Raw genomic sequence first — 20,544 nt, forward strand, 5'->3', positions numbered from 1 at the left:
TCCTTAAATGGAATTTATGCATAAATAAATGTGTAAAGAAATCTTATATCAAATATAAGAATTCTCTTGTATTCTATAAATAGATATGAGATGTGATAGGATGTGATAAGAGGTGTATAAGATGTGACAAGAGATGATAAGATGCTTATGAAATAAGTTATGAGGTGATAAGATGAATTAAGATTTGATAAGATATGTATGGGATGAGGTAAGAAGTGTATGTGATAGGATAAGATGTATATGGGTTGTGATAGGGCGAGAATGGATGTGATGTAAAAGATTAGATGTGAAGGCATATGGGGTTATATGAATGGGAATGTGGAAATGGATGTATGTATGTGGATGTGTGGATGTGGAGATGGGAGTGTGGATGTGTGGATGTATGAATGTGAAAAGGGATGTATGCATGAAGATGTTTATGCATAGATGTGAATGTGGATATAGATGTGGCTGTATAGATGTGAATGTGGAATGTGGATGTGGATGTATGTATGTATGTGGATGTAGATGTGGATGTATAGATGTGAATGGGAAGGTGGATGTGGATGTATGTGAATGTGGATGTAGATGTGGATGTATAGATGTGGCTGTGGATGTAGATGTGGCTGTATAGATGTGAATGTGGATGTAGATGTGGATGTATAGATGTGAATGTGGATGTAGATGTGGCTGTATAGATGTGAATGTTGAATGTGGATGTGGATGTATGTATGTATGTGGATGTAGATGTGGATGTAGATGTGGATGTATAGATGTGAATGGGAATGTGGATGTGGATGTATGTATGTATGTGGATGTGGATGTATGAATGAGGACGTGATAGTAGATGTATGCATGTGGATGTGGATGTATGGATGTGGATATGGATGTGTATTTATGAATGTGGATGTATAAATGAGGATGTGAAAATGGAGGTAAGCATGTAGATGTGGATGTATGGATGTGAATGTGGATGTGGATGTGTATGTATGAATGTGGATATGAGATGTGGATGTATAAATGAGGATGTGAAAATGGAGGTAAGCATGTAGATGTGGATGTATGGATGTGAATGTGGATGTGGATGTGGATGTATGGATGTGGATGTGGATGTATGGATGTGGATATGGATGTATGGATGTGAATGTGGATGTGGATGTGGATGTATGGATGTGGATGTGGATGTGGATGTGGATATGGATGTGAATATATGATATGTGATGTGAAGGAATCTGAAGTGAAGAGATGGAAAATGATGTGATTGGATGAGTACACATATAAATGGAATGTGGAATAAGTAATGTGGATTAATGAGGGATAATGTGAAAAAATGAGAGTTAATATAGAAATTGTATTTGTAAACTGTTTGTAAACTGTTTGTAAATGGCTGTTTTATGTCAAGAATGCTGGGGAAGCATTTTGACCGTCTTGTGATTAAGGTCGTGGAGACCTAACTGATAAAGTTGCAACTGCTGACGGAGAGTCAATGGAGGACGTCTCGCGTAGCAAGGTCAACCGAGGTCTTGACCAGCCTCGGTTCGATTAAAATGGTTCAGAGCTTCCGGTACGGTGGATGAGGGACCAAGGAAGCGGCCTATGAGTGAAGCGCTAGGTCACCTGCGAAGGATCCTAGAGGGTGCTGACTATACGGTGCTCGGGCTCTGGGTCGCCTAGGATACCCACGCGTGCGTCGAGGAAGATATTGGAACAAGAAGTAAGAGTTGTTTTCTGAAACCGGGCATGGATTTGGTTGATTGACCTTGCTGGTCTTCAATGGATGAGTCCATGGCTCTTTTTATGGATCTGTGGTTGATCTTGCTGATCTTCAACGAGAGTCCATCTTGATTTTTATAAGTGATTATATTGCCGAGTATTATGGGCTAGGAACTATTGAAAAGGCCCCTGTGTGGACAGGTGGTGAGCGTTCTAGTTGCCAATGATGCCATAGATACTCTGATGAAGGAATGATTGGAAATTATGAATCAACCGGATAAATTGGAAGATTATGATCAGTGGTACTATGGTTTCATTAAAGGATTGTTTTAAAGTTAGCTGATGCTAAGAAAAAGGCAATTTCATATTGGGTGTGTAAGTGGTGTGGCTAGTTTTATGTTTGCATGAACTTCCGGCTACGGGGTCTTGGAACTCTTTTCCTTGGTACCCGGGACAAAACCTAACCAAATTCCAAAATTGGATCCCATCACTACAGTGGTTGGGCGGTTGGCTAACCCATGGGATCGGATGGGGTTAGGCTGGACTGATGGATCCGTAAATCGAGACTCAATTTTTGTTATTACGATAGATGAAGTAAGTCCCGGATAGTAATTGTTCTATGGATAGGAATCAACGGCTGTGCCTCTTAATGGGGAAAAAAGCATTGATCCCAATGATCCAAGTGCAAGTTTCTTCCTTGATCTGATCGAGTATCTTTATAGGTGCAGTCGGATCAGTTTGATCACTATTATTGGTCTTGACTACGTTAGAGTAAAAAGTTATCCTCGTGGAATCGCCCGTGCTTTCCGGGTAAGGGAAGTTTTTCCAGGTTCGGTTTTGGAAAAACTGACGGATTAGTCTCTTATCCGAATATCCGTGGACGAGGCCCCGAGTGTGGGACCCTGCCCCGCGCATGAAGTGCTACTTCCGCTGCTAGTACCCTGAATCCATTGCGCGATGGGGACAGGGATCTCACAACAAGAGCGTAGAAGACATTGGTAAGGCAATCATAAAAAGGTTAGAAAAAGTGTGGAAAGCTTCTCTAGGGAGGCATGCCATCCACATTTATCTCCAAGATGGGAAATGACTTGTTGTGCTATCTGTAAAAGCAACCACACGGGTGCATGAGTTCCCAATATTAATACCAAGGGGGATCTAATGTAGAAGATATGGAAATCATGAATCATTTTGTTTGCTAAATGCTACTCATGTACCTTATGTTGGTAAGAAACCTATACAAAACATCTGAGGTTCCACCTTTAATGTTACCATCACAGCCAAAGCTACCAACCACGTGAACAAGGCTAGTAGACAAGGAACACATTTCAAATGAACCCCCTACTAACACGATGAAATTCTACGTTGACTATCCGGACTCAATCCCAAGAAGCCCACCTAAGTGAATATCATTAGGGATAACCAGGACCAATTATGTGGGATTGGGATACACAACAATTGACTACCTTAATGTAAATAGCATTAGGAGCCTATAGACCATGGCACATTAATGGCCCAAGGAGAGGGGATTTCCTTGGCCCAAATCTCAAAGCAATAACTAATGTACCTGTGTTGGTAGAGAGTGCCCCAAAACTCTAGGAGAAAGCTGAAAGAGCTTCGCAACCTCATAGAGAGGAGAACGAATAACTTTGCAATCAAAACCAATTGGTAACCAAAGCTATGCAGAAATAGAAATCATCCTAGAATTGCTAGTTTAACTCACTATCAATGAAGAATGAGGTGACAAAACTAAAGTCAGATCAATCATAATGGACTGAAAGGACAAGCTTTTTGAAATAGCTGTGAGACCCCTCTGCCCCCTCCGCGCACCGGATTCTCGGTTGTTAGCAACGGGGAAGTAGCTTCCTCTTGCGTGGGGTAGGGTTTCCCACTCGGGGCCTCGCCCATGAATGTCCAGACACGAGACTAATCTGGTGGTCATTCCAAAACTGAAATTCCAAAATCGAAACCGGGAAAATTTTCCTTGCCCGAAAAACAAGGACGATTCCACCTTTTTGATTTTCTTAACGAATTTTCTAACAGGGTCAAGATAACTAAACTGTCCTTCACCTGATTAAACCAGATAGAAGGAAAACTATTACAGACTTAACTTGAAGAAATCAACGCTTTTTTCATAATCGAAATCAGGCACAACCGTTGATCTAATCATTTGAGAAAGTCTTCAGGTTTTTATTTAACTACTCGAATTCTAAGCGTATTCCTATTATTTCAATTTCATTATTAATACTCCACTGATTCCAGCCTAACCCCATTGAGCCCATGGGTTAGCCACCACCCACCACCCAACCACTGGAATCGGTAGAACCAGACAATTACTCATCCACCCACCATAATTGAATGCTTTTCTTAACTTTTGCTTTCGAATACAGATATGCACACACTCCTCTTTAAAACTTTAACTTATAAAACAATCCATTGACAAACAGTTATGGGTTACAGATGTCATAACTCAAAATTTCCATCTAGTCCATTGTTTCTAAAAAAACAATCCATTGAGAAACAGTTATGGGTTATAGATATCATAACTCAAAATTTCCATCTAGTCCATTGTTTCTAAAAAAACAATCCTCTTTAAAACAATCCATTGACAAACAATTATGGGGGTTACAGATGTCATAACTCAAAATTTCCATCTAGTCCCTTGTTTCTAAAAAAAAACAGTATCACTCTGGACTCTTTGTTGAGACTAGCTAGTCAGCAAACGAGATCCAGTAACAGATTACAATAATCATTTCGTCCATCATACATATCTTCCATGACATACGTATGGGTGTCCTCGGTACGGCGAGCCCGTGCATCGCCTAGTAAAAACCCTCCAGGATCCTCCTTAGGTGTCCTGGCACTTCACTCAGGGACCGCTTCACTGGCCCTCATCCATCGTACCGAAAGTGCACAATTTTAACCGTACCGAGGCTGGTCAAGACCTGGGAGGCTTTGCCGCGTGAGTTGTCCTTTGAACACTCCCCGCCAACTGTTGTAACCAAACTTCCCTTAGAAAAACTTATACCAAATGCTCCCTCCAGCATTCTAGCATAAGACAGTCCTTTAAGAAAATAGGGTTTCTATGCAAGTTTTCAATTTGATTTTCTTTTGAATACAATGAGTATATCTTGAATCAGTATCCCCAAAACTTCTTGAAGGGAATTCTTAATTTAATACCAGAATTCCTCGAATTCTATAACCTTGATCCACAGATCAATTTGAAGGGTCTCAAACTTAGTTTTAGATTTGGTGAGAGTTTTGAGGGTATTTTGTTACCATATTATAGTAGTGATGTGTGTGAACACACTTAGGACCGCCGGGGCACTTTTTCCCTCACTAGGAGGTTTTTTCCCCCGTGCATTGTATATACGCCCATTATCTTCTAGGGCTTGTTATCTTTCATTTTTGGCACTCATAATACACTACTGTGTTGTGCTCAAACTTCCTCATCTTCTTGAAGTTGTGTGTGCATTCCTGCAACCCTAATTCCAACAATTGGTATCAGAGCAGGCTTCCTCCTCCCGGGCAGCATCACCGGCACCTGCCGCTTCATCTCCTCCGATTGCGACGAGGTTTCACGAGCGTCTGCAGGTTAGTATATGCTGTGGGGGAGCCCTTAGGGCTTGTTCATTTCAGAATTTTGATCTGAAGTCATTTCGCCCTCCGTTTTTTGCATTCCAAGTACTGCGCAGGCAATATCGTCCTACTGTGCAGATTTTCTGTCAAGATTAAAATCTGCAGGACAGGTGCCCATTCGTCTGTTTTGGGCTGTGCTACATAGCACAGGTCGATTTTATACAGGTTTACCTCTTACAGACAGCATTTACATCTAGTAGTACAGTCATTGGCCATGGCTGACAACAGTGATGTATTCCGCATGTTGGCTGCTGAGGATAAGTTGGATGGCACCAACTATCCATTGTGGGCATATATGATGCGACATGTATTGGTAGCAAAGGGGTTATGGAACATTGTGCAGGGTATTGATGCACGTCCTATTGTGGCTGGGAATGCTGCAAACACATCAAAAACAGGTACTGTTGATGATGGTGCAGGCACAAGTGCTGTAGCAGCTGTTCGAGAACCACCACTTTCAGCAGAGCAGATTCGTTGGGATGGTAGAGATGCGCAGGCTCATGCCTTGATTGCGCTGTCTGTCAAACGTACCATTATCCCACATATTCGCTCCTGCAGGACTTCTAAGGATGCTTGGGATGTACTTGCCACATTGTATCAGGCAAGAAATGAGGCTCGTGTTGCTTATCTCCGAAAACAGTTGGAGAGTGAGCATATGAACGAAGGTGATTCTATGGATAGCTTTTTGACAAAGATCAAGGATTTCAAAGAGCAGCTCATTTCTGCAGATGAAATCCTGTCAGACAGTTCACTTGTGCAGACTGTTTTGAATGGTCTACCAGATTCTTATCAAGGTTTTGCTTCCACTCTTCGCTTGATGATGAAAGGCAATCCCAATGCCTTATCATTTGAGGAGTTAGTTTCTGTTTTGCTGTAAGAAGACCAGTCAAGGCAAAACAGGAATATTATGCGTGTCGCAGATCAAGCTTTCGTTGCTAGTCAGAGAAGCGGGAAAGGTAAAGCTGGCTTTTCTTCTAGTAAGCAGAAATCTGCAAATGCTGCACAACCAAAGAAGGAAGACAAAGATGAGAAGAAGGGTGACAAACAGAAGACATTTTGCAAGTACTGTAAGGGAAATGATCATGTCATCAAAGCGTGTCCTAAGCTGGCTGCGAAAGAGGCTAAGAAGAAAGAGGCTGGTATGGCTGTTGCAGATGCCTCTCCTTCTAACAATGAATCTGCTAATGTTGTGCTAGATACAGAATGGGCATTCAATGCGCAGTGCAGTTATGACCCATCTTTGCATGACACATGTATGTCTGCAGTAGATTCAGACGTATGGTACTTTGACAGTGGTGCCACTAAGCATATCACCTCGCAGCGCAGTTTATTCACTTTCCTTGAGTCTGCTCCCACAGGGAATACTGTCACTTGTGCCAATAACTCCTCTTATCCCGTTGAAGGAGTTGGACAGATTGTGCTGAATGTTGCAAATGGCAACACCTTTACACTTTTTGATGCATTGTATGTGCCAGGGATCAAAAAGAATCTGCTGCTGTCAGTTTCCGCATTTGCCAAAACAGGTTTGGTTGTAAAATTTGTGGATGACAGATGTACTGTTCATGATCTCTCTTGTGGTGACATCATTGTAGCATCTGGTTCACTATGTCGAGGGCTGTATAAGCTCAATATGGATGGCAAATGTGTAGAGGATTCAGCATGTGCTATTATGGATACGCAGGCTATTTCAGATGCAAAACTGTGGCATGCACGTTTTGGTCATCTGAATTTTGCAAGTTTGCTGCGCCTGCAGAAATCTGAAATGGTGTCTTCTTTGCCTAAGCTTGAGGCACCTGTCAAGCATGTTTGTGAGGGCTGCATATTGGGTAAAATGCAGCGTGCTTCCTTTCCCAAAGATGGATCAGTGAGAGCTGAACGCAGATTGCAGCTTGTTCATAGTGATGTTTGTGGTCCCATGCAAACTCCATCATTTGGAAACTACCTTTACTTCGTGACTTTCATTGATGATTTTACCAAGCATGCATGGGTATATCCTTTGAAGGCAAAGTCCGAAGTGTTTTTGTGCTTCAAACAGTTTTTGGTTATGGCTGAAAATGTGTCAGAAAGTAAGATGGGCACCCTCCGTTCAGATCGAGGGGGGGAGTATATGTCTTCAGAATTTAATGCATTTCTGGCTGAGCGTGGGATAAAACACCAATGTACAGTGCCGTATACACCACAGCAAAATGGTGTGGCTGAGAGAAAAAACATGTCTCTCATGGAAATGGCAAGATGTATGGTTAAGAGTCAAAGTCTACCACATGGTTTTTGGCTTGAGGCTGTCATGTGTGCCACTTATGTACTAAACAGGTGTCCCACCAAAGCATTACAGGTTGTCACTCCATATGAGGCTTGGCATAGCCGCAAGCCATCTGTTGGCCATTTACGTGTTTTTGGTTGCCTGGCATATGCATTAGTGCCTGTGCAACATCGCAGAAAATTGGATGACAAAGCTGTCAAATGTATTTTTGTTGGATATAGTGCTGAGAGCAAAGGCTATCGTTTGTATCATCCACAGACAAAGCGCATTTTGGTTAGCCGTGATGTTGTATTTGTGGAAGATGCAGTTCAGCCCTTGGTTTCATGTACTAAGGAGACAGATATCAGCTCACGTGATGTCTATGATACATTGTTGCCTCTTTTCAGTGGTGCACAGTCAAGTGCAATACCTCATGTGGCAGTTTTTCAGCCTATGCAGGTTTTAAATGATGGCACAGATCAGCCTATATCTGATGCAGATGTGCATGATGCACTTGAGGATGAGAGACAAGAGATTGAGGGCTCTAGGAATATGCCTAGATGGCTGGTGCAGACTTTGCGTGACAGCAAGTTGGATGCCCCTTTGTCTAGTCGCACTCGTTCTGGCTCTCATGGTGCCTCTTATGCGTCAGATTGTTATGCATTGGCTGTTTCTAGTATGTGCGATGAAAGTGAGCCTGTTTCATTTGATGAGGCACAAAGTTCAGAAAATTGGATGGCTGCTATATGCAAGCAGAATACGATGCTATTATGAAGAATGGTACATGGTCTTTATGTGACTTGCCCCCTGGCAAGAAGGCCATTGGCACTAAGTGGGTATACAAATTGAAGCGTAAGCCTGATGGCACAGTGGATCGCCATAAGGCTAGGCTTGTTGCAAAAGGTTATGCTCAAGAGAAGGGCATTGATTTTGATGAGACTTTTGCTCCCACATGTCGTATGACCACTGTTCGTAGCATCTGTGCATTAGCAGCTCATAATGGTTGGAATGTACATCAGCTGGACATAAAGACTGCGTTCTTAAATGGAGATTTGCATGAGGAGGTGTATGTATCGCAGCCTCGTGGTTTTGTTCAAAGAGGGCAGGAAAACAAAGTGTGCAGGTTAAAAAAGGCTTTATATGGTTTAAAGCAAGCTCCACGAGCTTGGTATGAAAAAATACATGCATATTTGACTGCACATGGGTTTCAGAATAGTCCAACAGAAAGCACTTTGTATGTTAAACGTGTGGATGGTGTACATCTAATCATTGCTCTCTATGTCGATGACATGCTGCTCACAGGACCAAATGAGAGTCATATTGCTGATTTTAAGGCTGATTTGAATGCCTCTTTTGAGATGTCAGATTTGGGGCATTTGCATCATTATTTGGGGATACAATTTAAGCAGTGTGATGGAGGTATTGCTTTGTGTCAGACAAAGTATATTGAAACATTGTTGCGGAGATTTGGCCTTGAAGACTGCAAGCCTATTGCTACTCCAATGGAGACAGGTTTGAAGTTGAGTCTTCATGATGCTGGAGATCACTTTGATGTCACACTCTATCAGACAGCTGTTGGTTGCCTCATTTATGTATGCATTACGAGGCCAGACATTCAGTTTGCAGTCTCATAGGTGAGCAGATTTATGCATAGCCCAGGCATTAAGCATTGGCAGGCAGTAAAGCGTATCTTTCGCTATTTGAGTGGTACTCGGCATCTTGGGTTGTTTTATCCCAAGGGGGGATCATTGCCGCCAGATTTACATGCTTTTTCAGATTCTGACTGGGCTGGTTGTTATGACACACGCGTGTCCACGAGTGGTTTTTGCTTCATGCTTGGAAGCTCATGCATATCATGGTTGAGCAAGAAGCAGCCTACTGTGGCCACTTCTAGTTGTGAAGCTGAGTATAGGGCAGCTTTCACAGCTACGGTTGAGTGTGTGTGGCTCAGACGCCTTATGGCTGATTTGGGTGTTGGGCAGCCATCTGCCACCACCATCTTCACTGACAGTCAGAGCGCATTGGCAGTTGCGCGGAACCCAGTGTTCCATGCTCGTACGAAGCACATTGAGGTGCACTACCATTATGTCAGGGAGAGACTCTCTGCAGGAGAGATCAGTTTGGCTTATGTGCCAACACAGGATAACCTTGCAGACCTTTTCACAAAGGCTCTGCCTCGTGAGAAGTTCGAAGCTTTTCGCAAAGCTTTGGGCTTACTCCCTTTTGTGGATTCGTCCACATAGCTAGACACTTCCCTATACATGAGTGCTAGCTCTTGTTCACCGCATCACTCCAGGGGGGATTTGTTACCATATTATAGTAGTGATGTGTGTGAACACACTTAGGACCACCGGGGCACTTTTTCCCTCACTAGGAGGTTTTTTCCCCCGTGCATTGTATATACGCCCATTATCTTCTAGGGCTTGTTATCTTTCATTTTTGGCACTCATAATACACTACTGTGTTGTGCTCAAACTTCCTCATCTTCTTGAAGTTGTGTGTGCATTCCTGCAACCCTAATTCCAACATATTTTTCTAAACTGTTCACATCTTCTTTCCTCAAAACTGACGAAAGAGTTTGGCCTTGGTCATAGTCTGATTCAAGGTTCGAGTTTGGTCATAGTCTGATTCAAGGTTCGAGTTTGATAATATTTTTCCTGAACTATCTTTCTCGAAAAGGTTTGATAATTCAGTTACTATTTTACTAAATTTCTTTCTTTGAATATTCACTTAATTGATTTTTAAATTAGTTACAAATTCCAATGAGGAATAAATTTATCATTTATTTGAATATTTTGATCTCGATAGATTTCTTAAATTTTCTTTTTACAATAAGTGTGAGTATAAAATGATAGAAATTTCTCTCTTAGAGTATTTAATTATTCATTTATCAATTTCTCATAGAATTTAAACATAGAATTTAAGGAAATTCTAATTTTGATACAAAAATTCTTTATGCACTTATTTATGCATAAAAATCAACTTCAATGGGAATAACACTTAAAAAAATCCTTTTATGCATAAAATCAGTTTTAATAGGAATATTATCTCCTCCCTACATTTGGATTAATCTTATTGGTCCATAAGAACATTAATCCAAAATTTTTAAGAAATCTAAACCCTTAGGCTAAGGTCTTTTGTATTGATTATAATTTATTTCTAATGCACCTTAGGAATTTCTTTTTAAACTTCTGTTTCAGGGAAGTTTATTTTAATAAGAAAGGATATTTTTCCATCCAAAGATATCTAAAAACTGAATTATCTCTCTCTAAAATATTTTCTCTCTCTAGGCCAAAACAGGTAGAAACAAGATATTTTATTATTCTAAAAAGGGGATTGATTACAGGGGAAGAAACTGGATATCTTGAGGGGTTGGGGAGGAATCTTATATCCTCTCCCACTCAAAAAATGCGAGATGTCCTCATCTTGCAAACTGGGGGTAATCCTGCACATCAGTTCGGCTTCTTTCTCCTAGGTGGTGTCTTCAAAAGGATAGGACTTCCTTTTGACTAATAACTCTCTCAAAATTCTATTCCTAAGAACCTTCTCTCGAACATCAAGGATTTCTTCAGGTTGGTACCAAATGAGGGGCTTACGTATAAGTCTTACACCAAGTAGCTCCTTTGAGAGCAAAGATGACAAAGGAGAAATGTCGGCCTATAGAACACTAGGTCCTTCTTAGAGAATTCCTCACAAAGGAGAGAATCTCTACTCAAAATAGCTATTAAACTACCAAAAATTAAAGCCAAAGCCTCAAGGGGAAAGAACAATACTAGCGAAAGGAGAGAAGCTCTACTCAAAATAGCTAAGGAACTAGTAAAAATTAAAGCCAAAGCCTCAAGAGGGAAGAACAATACTTATAAGATACGGAGGCCTTAAAGGCAATAACCGAGAAACTCTACTCTAGATGGAAGGATCTAATGAAAAGACGTGGTGTAAATGCCATAAAAATAGATATTGAGATAGTTAAAGCACTATCATGGATACCAATTATGTGACCAACTAGGCTGAGAACAAGGCCAAATGCTAGAAAAAATGAGATTCCTTAGATAGCCAAACACAATCAAGCTTACATGCAAGAGACGATAAATGTTCTTCTCGCCAAAGGAGTATCAAAACAGATCTCTATTGAGATCTAGAGGTTATTAACATTGTTAAAAGCAAGTCCCATCGAGCCGATAAGTGCAATTATCCATAAACTTAAGGCCCAATCAATGCTCTCCACATCTCATAAAACCAAAAGCCAAGGAGGAAAAATCCCAACCAAAAGAGGAAAAGCTTTATTAAAAACCAAGGAGGCACTGTGCAAGAGACATCAAAGGCTAGCAACCAATATTTCCAATCCAGCTATCTCAGTCTCTCATAAAGTCCTAGGGAATTGGATGATGAAGCAAATGTGGGTATCGGTGCCAAGGGAGTAAGCTTATGTACTCGATTTCCAAGAATAAAAAACCAAAACAAGTGTGGATTCCAAAGGAAAGTATCCCCAAAATAGGTGTGGATTCCAAAGGAAAGTATCCCCAAAAAATACCAACCCAAGTTGATGACAAGATGGTGTGGGTCTTGAAGCCCACAAAAAACCAAAAGTCATACAGTGATCCAACCACACAGGAATGGGTAGTCACACAATGGGTGACTACACAGGAATGGGTGACTACACAAAGGTCACTAATAAGCCCATGGATACTACTAAAGGAAAAAGATAAATTTGGGTGTGCTGCTGATGTAATCCACACAAAGATATAATCCTCCTAGAGTGACAAAAGAAAAGTAAACAAAATCACCATCATGCTCAAGGACCATGCTTTGACATGTCACCCCAAAACAAGTATGGATGCCCCAAAGAAGGCAAGATAAAGGGTGTAAGATTCCTCCCTCCAGCTTTTGAGGTGTAAAGGTGTAAGAACCTCCCCTTTTGTTCTTGAAATTATTCCCCTCTCTGAAATAGAAGAAAGATCTTGTTCTACCCTGTTTTGGCCTAGAGAGAGAAAATATCTAGAGAGAGATAATCTAAAATTGAAATATCTTTGGATATAAAAATCCTCCTAGTGTCTAAAATGGATTCCCCTGAAATAGAAATTCAAAATAAACTTTCCAATGTACATTAGGAATTAATTGAAAATGGTATAAGGCACCTTAGCCTAAGGGTCTACATTTTCAGAATGTTTTGGATTATGGTCCAATTAAGGTTCCAATGGGCCAATTGGATTAATCCAAGTGTTGGAATGAGATAAATCTAAAAGAATAAAAGAAAATACCCAAAAATGAGTAAATGCTCACATAAGATGAAGAGTTGACTGAGTACAAGGTTTATTAGTTAAAAATTATGAGATATTACTAAAAAAATGAGATATTTTGAAATAATGGTGCATTTTTGACACCTTGGTAAGGAAAGGGGGACACTTGAGGTAGGTGCCTCGTTCACATGTGTGGAAGGATTTTTAATTCAGAAAAATTGTGATATTTTTATCTCTCCTCTCTCCTGGATCAAACCAAATAAAAAAGGGAGTCAAACTGGTCCAAATCTTGTCCAAATTGAGTCAAACTGAACCTGGAAAATTCTTGAACCTATTTGGAGTTGGTTAGTGGCCTCCCTCACCTATAAATAGACCCTTGGTCATTCTTAAAAAAATATTGGAGCTATACTATGCTAGTATTATATTAAAGTAATCATATTTTCTATTATCCCTTAAATTTTCCTCTCTCTCTTGGGAGGTTGGAGCTCTCTCTCTCTCTCTCTCTCTACAACAACTCTTGGAGTTTCTCTTCTCCTCTTGGTGGACCAATTGATTGGGGGGCTTCACTGCTAATAGAGAATCAAGCCAAACTTGGAGCAAAATCAACTTTTATGGTTTTTTCCAATTTATGTCAAACAATTGACTTTCTTCTTCTCAACCCCTCTCAAGCTTGAGAAGCTTTCTAAATAATTATTTTAATTCAAATCAAGCTTTCCCTTAAAGTCTTAATGCTTAATTAAGATAAAGTTAATCTTTATGCTTATTTGTAATGCTTTCTTTAGCAACTCCATTTTGGTGCGGAGTGCATCTACATGTAAACTGTCTCCGAATACCATTCTTCTTCAAAAATTCAGAGAACTCATTGGAGAAGTACTCTCCCCCTCCATCTGACCTTAGGCACTTTACATATTTCCCTGTTTGCTTTTCAACCATAACTCTAAAATTCTGAAAATGAGTGAACACCTCACCCTTCTCCTTCATGAAGTATACCCACACATGGGCTGGTGGATGTGCTTGCCTATAAGATTGAAATTGATATTGTAAATAATTAGAAAAAGAATGTGTATGAATATCCAATTTTTGGATTCTTGATCATCTTCGGCCTCTGACTAGTTACTTTGATGATATAGTCAGGTAATGGCACCTCGTGGTTGTCCTCGAGTAGCTCTGCTGACTAACCCTTTTGTGCTAGTTCTTTGAATTGGATAGTCACTCTACACTTGGTCATCGTTCGGATGGAGCACTTTGATGATTATTTGCAGGTTGCTAATTCAGTCTCACGATACATCTTTGTCGAACTATGCCACTATTTTTTGTACTATTTAGTTTGAGGGAAGGTGAAAATTATTGGATTACAATGTTTCCATTGCCTCCATTATACATATTGAACATCTATGCATCTCCCTCTCCAAAACTATGACTAATTCTTGGAGTTCATTCGTCTTGTTTTCAGTGTCTTTGACATATTCATCATGCTCCAGCTGTAGTCATTGAAGTTTTGCTTAGTATGCATCCAGCTTCTTCATTGTATTTTTGAGCTTTGTATAGGGTGTAGCATTTTCTTTCAGTTTGTTTATTCTGGCTAAATCTTGAGCTTTTTCATCTTCCAGCTATGCAATGCACTGCTCCAATTGTTGATTTTCCAATTTTAGAGCTTCGACCTCATTTTGAACTACTTTACATTATGGTGGAATTCCCAATCTTGCTCCAAGATCAAGATATACTGCATTTGGAGTTGACTTAGTGTTGGATCTTGAAAGATCCCTGTCCCCTCCGTGCAACAGATTCAGGGGGTGCTAGCAGCGGTAGTAGTACTTCTTGCATGGGGCAGGATCCTTCACTCTCGGGGCCTCGCCCACGGATATCCAGAGCGTTATCTGACTAGGGGTGTGTAAGTGGTGTGACTGGTGTTAAATTTGCATGAATATCTGACTAGGGGGGCTGGGAACTCTTTTCCCTGGTACCCAGGACAAAACCTAACCAAATTCCTAATTGGATCCCATCACCACAGTGGTTGGGCGGTTGGCTAACCCATGGGACCGGATGGGGTTAGGCTGGACTGATGGATCCGTAAAATGAGACTCAATTCTGTTATAGTACGATAGATGAAGTAAATCCTGGATAGTAATTGTTCTATGGAAAAAGAATCAACGGCTGTGCCTCTCGATGCGGAAAAAAGCGTTGATTTCTATGATCCAAGTGCAAGTTTCTTCCTTGATCTGACCAAGAGACTCACAGGTTTGGTCGGATCAATTTGGTTAGTAATGACCCTGACTACGTTAGAGTACAAATATCCTGGCTACGTTAGAGTACAAATATTTGTACTCTGACTACGTTAGAGTACAAATATCCTGGAGGAATCACCTGTGCTTTCTGGGCCAGGGAAGTTTTTTCGGGTTCGGTTTTTGAAGAACCAGGGGATTAGTCTCTTGATTGCGAGGTTTTGGCATCGAATTTCGTAGGTGAGGATGGGGTTGAAGAAGTAGATGCTTTATCGAAGTCGATACACCCAAACACTTTCAAGTGAGACACATCCGGTCTTATGTTGGTAAACTTTTGTTCAGGAGTCATACCATGAACAATTGTAGTGAGTGTCTAGTTTATAATGTACACAGCAGTTGCTACTGCTTCTACCCAAAAGTAATGTGGCGGTGAATTTGGGACTAAATTTCTCAAAGTGTTATGGTGTGGATGGTGCTGTGTATGTTTTTGATGAATGATCATTTGTCTATCGTGGTTTTGAGCTATCTTTCTGGTGTGGGTGGGTGGTGAACCGGGAGAAGTGTTCCAGTCGGTGGTTGTTGGTGGTGCCTCCGTTGTGTTAGTATTTTCAAAGTTTGGGAGGTGAAGGGTATAGAGGCGTGGTCTTTTTTTCTTTTTTTCACCTCACATGCTTTCTGGTGCCTCCACAGAGGAGAGCTTAGGTATATCTCTCTTGCCTACGAGGGTGTATGCCCCAAAGTAAGAGATTGAAGGAAGGTGTTTCTAGTGTTTTTCTTAGGATTTGAAGTGAAGCTTGGGGATTAAAATGATGTCTTATCCGGAGTTTTTTGGTGGTCCTAATGAAGATGTGGCAGATTTTCTTGAAAGGATGGAGGTTGCATGCATAAGCATAAGCAACCGTATCAACGAACCGGCACAGGTATTGCGGTTGCTGAGCATCTACTTGAAGGGGGATGCAAGAGCATGGTCCAGAACTTTTGAAGAGTCGTTAAAGGATGCTGAGCCATGCATTCCAATGACTGAGGATGGATTGAAGACTGCACTTTTGAACAGGTTCAAGAAGATTGAGGATCCAGATAGAGTTTGGCATGAAGTGCAGGGGTTGATACAGGGCGAATTGGAGCCAATTGATGATTATGTGAAGAAATTCTCTTTGCTGGGGAGATTTTGTGTAGGGCTTTGGGGGAGGATCAGGTACCTTCGGACATGATGAAGAAGGATCATTTTATTGCAGGATTGAAGGGAGGCATTTGCTGGAAGGTTGAATTAAAGAAGCCCAGATCTTATGAGGATGCGATGGAGATAGCCAAATCAAAGGATTGGAAATTGCAACGGATGAACCAGCTGGGGATGGTTCCAGTGGCAGTAAGGCCTGAACTTAGAAGGGTAGAAGCGTTACCGATGAGAACCGTGTTGGAAAGAGTGCAACCGACAGAAGCTCAGGTGAATAATGTCACACGACAGGGGATAAAGGTGGTACCTACAGCTGTTATAGCTTCTGATGAAGGGCTTAAATAGGACATGAGGCAAATGGTGGTACTTACAGGTGTTATAGCTTCTGATGAAGGGCTTAAACAGGACATGAGGCAAATGGTGGATTGTATGAAGAATCTGAGTTTGAAAATGATGGAGAACACAGGTGGTGGACGTGGCCGAGGCAGAGGCTATAATCAGGAAGGGGTTGAAGGTCAGACAGCAGGCTATGGAAGTGGCCGTAGTTTTGGCAGGGGTAGACGATTTATTCCTACATGTTGGAATTGTGGTGAACTTGGACATCTAAGTATAGACTGTGATAAGCCTCAGCGAATGGGGGGTGATATGTATCCCTTACCCTCTCAGATTCCCAACAGGGCAAATGATTATGGAAGGTGAAGCAGGGACCAATGGATTGACAAATGAAGAGAAAGGTAAAGCTAAGGTGATAGATGTGGTCACCCTTGAGAAGACGAAGGAGACAGAAGCTGATGTGATGCCTTTGGGGAAACGGACGCCACAAGAAAGGGAAAGCAGGGATGCTACAGGGCCCAGCAAGAAGAAAGGTAAAGTGAAGGAAGGAGGGGATGTAAAGGTCAAGCAGAAGCGAAAGTCTCGTAGGAAGTTTCAGGTGACTGATTTTCCACGGGGGTTGGGCAGAAAAGCTACAATTTACAGGAGGACATGGCTGGAAGGATTGATGACATGACTAGTAGCACTACTACTAGTGAGGGAACAGAAGACACTTCATCCAGTGAGGAGGATGCAGAGATGGATGCCCTGGTTATTGATGAGGAAGTGCTTGGTGATGAGGTTGCCCAACAAGAAGAGGCCATACAGGAAGAATGCGAGGAGGTACAAGTGAATCATGAGCAAAGGTATGCATGTGATGTGAAAGAGTATGCTTTTGAGTCTTTGGATGATAAACCTTTGTGGGATGAGTGGGATATAGAAAGTCTGCAGGATGATGAACCAGAGTTGGATGACCAGATGTGCATTAATGTTAAGAAAGCCACGAGCAGGATTGATGCTATGAAAGAGCAACACCAGCATACTTTGAATGATGTTGATGCTATGGATGAGACTATGGATGAATTTCTTGTTAGCCTTGATAAAGATGAGCATGCAGGAACCGAAGTGGAGCCGCCTTGTGCGAGAAAGCTCTCGGGTAAGTGAAGGCTCATGGCATCTGCAGGCATAGAGAAGGGGAGCAGCCGCCTTGTATAAGAAGGCCGCCTGGTGAGTAATTCTGCAGACACAGTCGGGCTGGTGTGGTAGCCGCCTTGTGCGAGAGGAAGCGGCTCTGGTGATAGCTACAGAGGACAGGCAGTGACTGGCGGCGGCGGCTGCAGAGAAGCTGGAAGACGCCGACACTTTGGGTAGCCGAGCGGTGACAGAGCAGAGAGGGTGGCCTTTCTTGTTTTGTGGCTGGACGTAGAGGAAGCCGCGTGGGTGATGTGGCTTGGGCTGGTGTTGGGTTGGTGATACATGCAGCGGCGGCTGGAGATGTGAAGCGGTCTAGCAAAGGGAGCTGCAGTGTGAAGAGCGAGAGGAGCTGAGAGCTGTAGAGGCTCTGGTGTTAGCGTTGCTGCTGGTCGTGAGACACAGAGAGAGAGCTGCTGAAGTCGAGGGTTGCTGGTGGGGCACCCTTTGAAGAGAGATAAGTGGTCGATTTTTGTGTGGGTGGCGAGTGCAGGCAGAGAGTGGATGAAAAGAGAGAGAGAGAGAGCCTTGGGTGTTTTGTGTTGGCTGCAATTGAGGTGCTGATGTGTGGGCTGGAGACAAGTGGGGCTCACCTATGACACTTGGCAGGTAGTAGCTGGACAAAGAGTAGCCGGGCTACAGAGGAAGTGAAGGAGGGTTGTTGGTGGGGCGCCCTCTGAAGAGAGCAGAGACCGAGAGACAGAGGCTTGGTTGTCAGACGCAAGGGTGTAATTCCCTCGGCAGTAAATCCTAGCCAGAGTCCTGGTTTTTGGTGTAATTGCTGAGTTTGTTTGTAGTGTGGTGAAGTTGGGACTGGATTTCTCAAAGTGTTATGGTGTGGATGGTGCTGTGTATGTTTTTGATGAATGATCATTTGTCTATCGTGGTTTTGAGCTATCTTTCTGGTGTGGGTGGGTGGTGAACCGGGAGAAGTGTTCCAGCCCCGGTGGTGGCTGGTGGTGCCTCCATTGTGTTAGTATTTTCAAAGTTTGGGAGGTGAAGGGCTATAGAGGCGTGGTCTTTTTTTCTTTTTTTCACCTCACAAAACGGGCATTCTATTTGGGGCGGCAGAGTGTGGCTGCTGCTGGTGTGCGACCTGGCGAGCTTGCAACTGGATTGCATAGAGAGCAGGAAGCGGCTGCAAATATTCTAAATGATAACCTTGATACATATTTTTTAAATCGCGAAGGGCCCAAAATCATATCTGTATACAAGGCACACAAGAAGAAGTTGGAGCAGCAGGACAACATCCCTAAAGAACATCCAGTGCAGGCTGGCTTACTGAAAGTGCCTGAAACAGAAATCAGGGGGTCCAGGAAATTCAGCAGTGAAGGGTGTGTGAGCCGCCTCGTGTATAAAAAGGCTGGCGTTACTGTGTGTGTTGGGGGTTCCTGGAAAAAGCGGCTGCTATTAAAAAAAAGACAGACGAGAGGCGGCAGATATAGAAGGGGCGCAGAGCAGTATAAAGGAGGCAGGCAAGGCGCCAGGTGGTCGCTGCTGAAGAGCATCGCGGTGCTATGGTATCATCAATGTGAAGAGTACAAGCAGCGTGAAGTGCTACTTTCCCGTATCCGGGTGCATCTGCATGCATTGAAGAAGTATACATATGGTAAACATATTGTTGCTCGTTGTTGAGAAGGTGGTCGCTGTGGTGGCTGGCGACAGAGTGAAGGAAAAAGCACGCTGTTTTGCTGCAGGGGAGTTGATAGCAAAGCATCAGCACAAAGAGCAGCCTCAAAAAGGGTGGCACCTTCATATATTTGAAAATCAGAAAGAGTGACACTTGTAGAGGTCTTTTTGGAAGTGATTTTCTCTCCTTTATGATGGCTGCGGTAAATACTGGGTGCTATACTATGGGCTGTCGACATGCATATGCTGAAGATATGTATACCCTTTGGATTTGGTGATGTCTTGTGAGTTTTATTATTTTGTCTCATGAGTGTTGTTGCATGTCAAACATTTTTGTACAAACATATAGCATATGTTATGTGAAGACCTTCCATGATGAATCTTTGATAATGATATATGATGATGATGATGAGTTCTCTTGCGATAAGCCTTGTATCATCAGAGTCGAAGATGATGTGTCTTGTATGAGTTCTGGAGACAATCCCATTGAATGTATGCCTGAGTCAAGAGATTGAGTTAATACCATGCTATACTTTGTTCCATGAGAAGCTGAGAAGACATTTAATGCTTGGGATTTTGGATGTAACTCTCACAGCCAGATACCCAGTGTGTTCCCAGCGACACCGCCCACGTCACGACAACGCGCACACATTCAGAGCTGCCAAACAGCTAATACCACCTGCAGCAGCTCACCACACTCCTGACAAACCTATAAAAGCCCAAAATAAAAGCCATCCACCCTGTACATCTGCACACGCATTCCATAGCAAAGCTTTCGCACATGCCAGGCATCCATATGTACACAAGCCCAAAACACCTTTGAGAAAAACGCCTGACACCGTAGCAACCAGTAGATCACCGACTTAAAACAAACTATTCCTCCATCCATGTGGCCAAAGGAGAGGAGGGAGAGGAACAAGGGAGAAAAAAAAAGTGATTCACGCTATCCCATTCTCAATTTTAAATTTTCTCATCTTCTCACATCTCAAATTTTGAAAGGAGAGCTATCTATTCTTACCTAATGATTTCCTTAAGAGGAAGAATAGGGACGTCCTCTTATTTTTAAAAGGCGAGCTGCATGATGAAAATTTCATTGTATAGTTGTTTCTCTTTCTCTCTCTCTCATTTTTCCATTTAAGATGCATTTATTTGAGAGTGAACACACCTCCATCCCTACCCATTAAAAATTAATCTAAATTAAACTTTTATTTA

The sequence above is a fragment of the Cibotium barometz genome, chromosome 6 (genome assembly GCF_041138505.1).
Source record: "Cibotium barometz isolate CiBa-2024 chromosome 6, ASM4113850v1, whole genome shotgun sequence".
NCBI classification, from domain to species: Eukaryota; Viridiplantae; Streptophyta; class Polypodiopsida; order Cyatheales; family Cibotiaceae; genus Cibotium; species Cibotium barometz.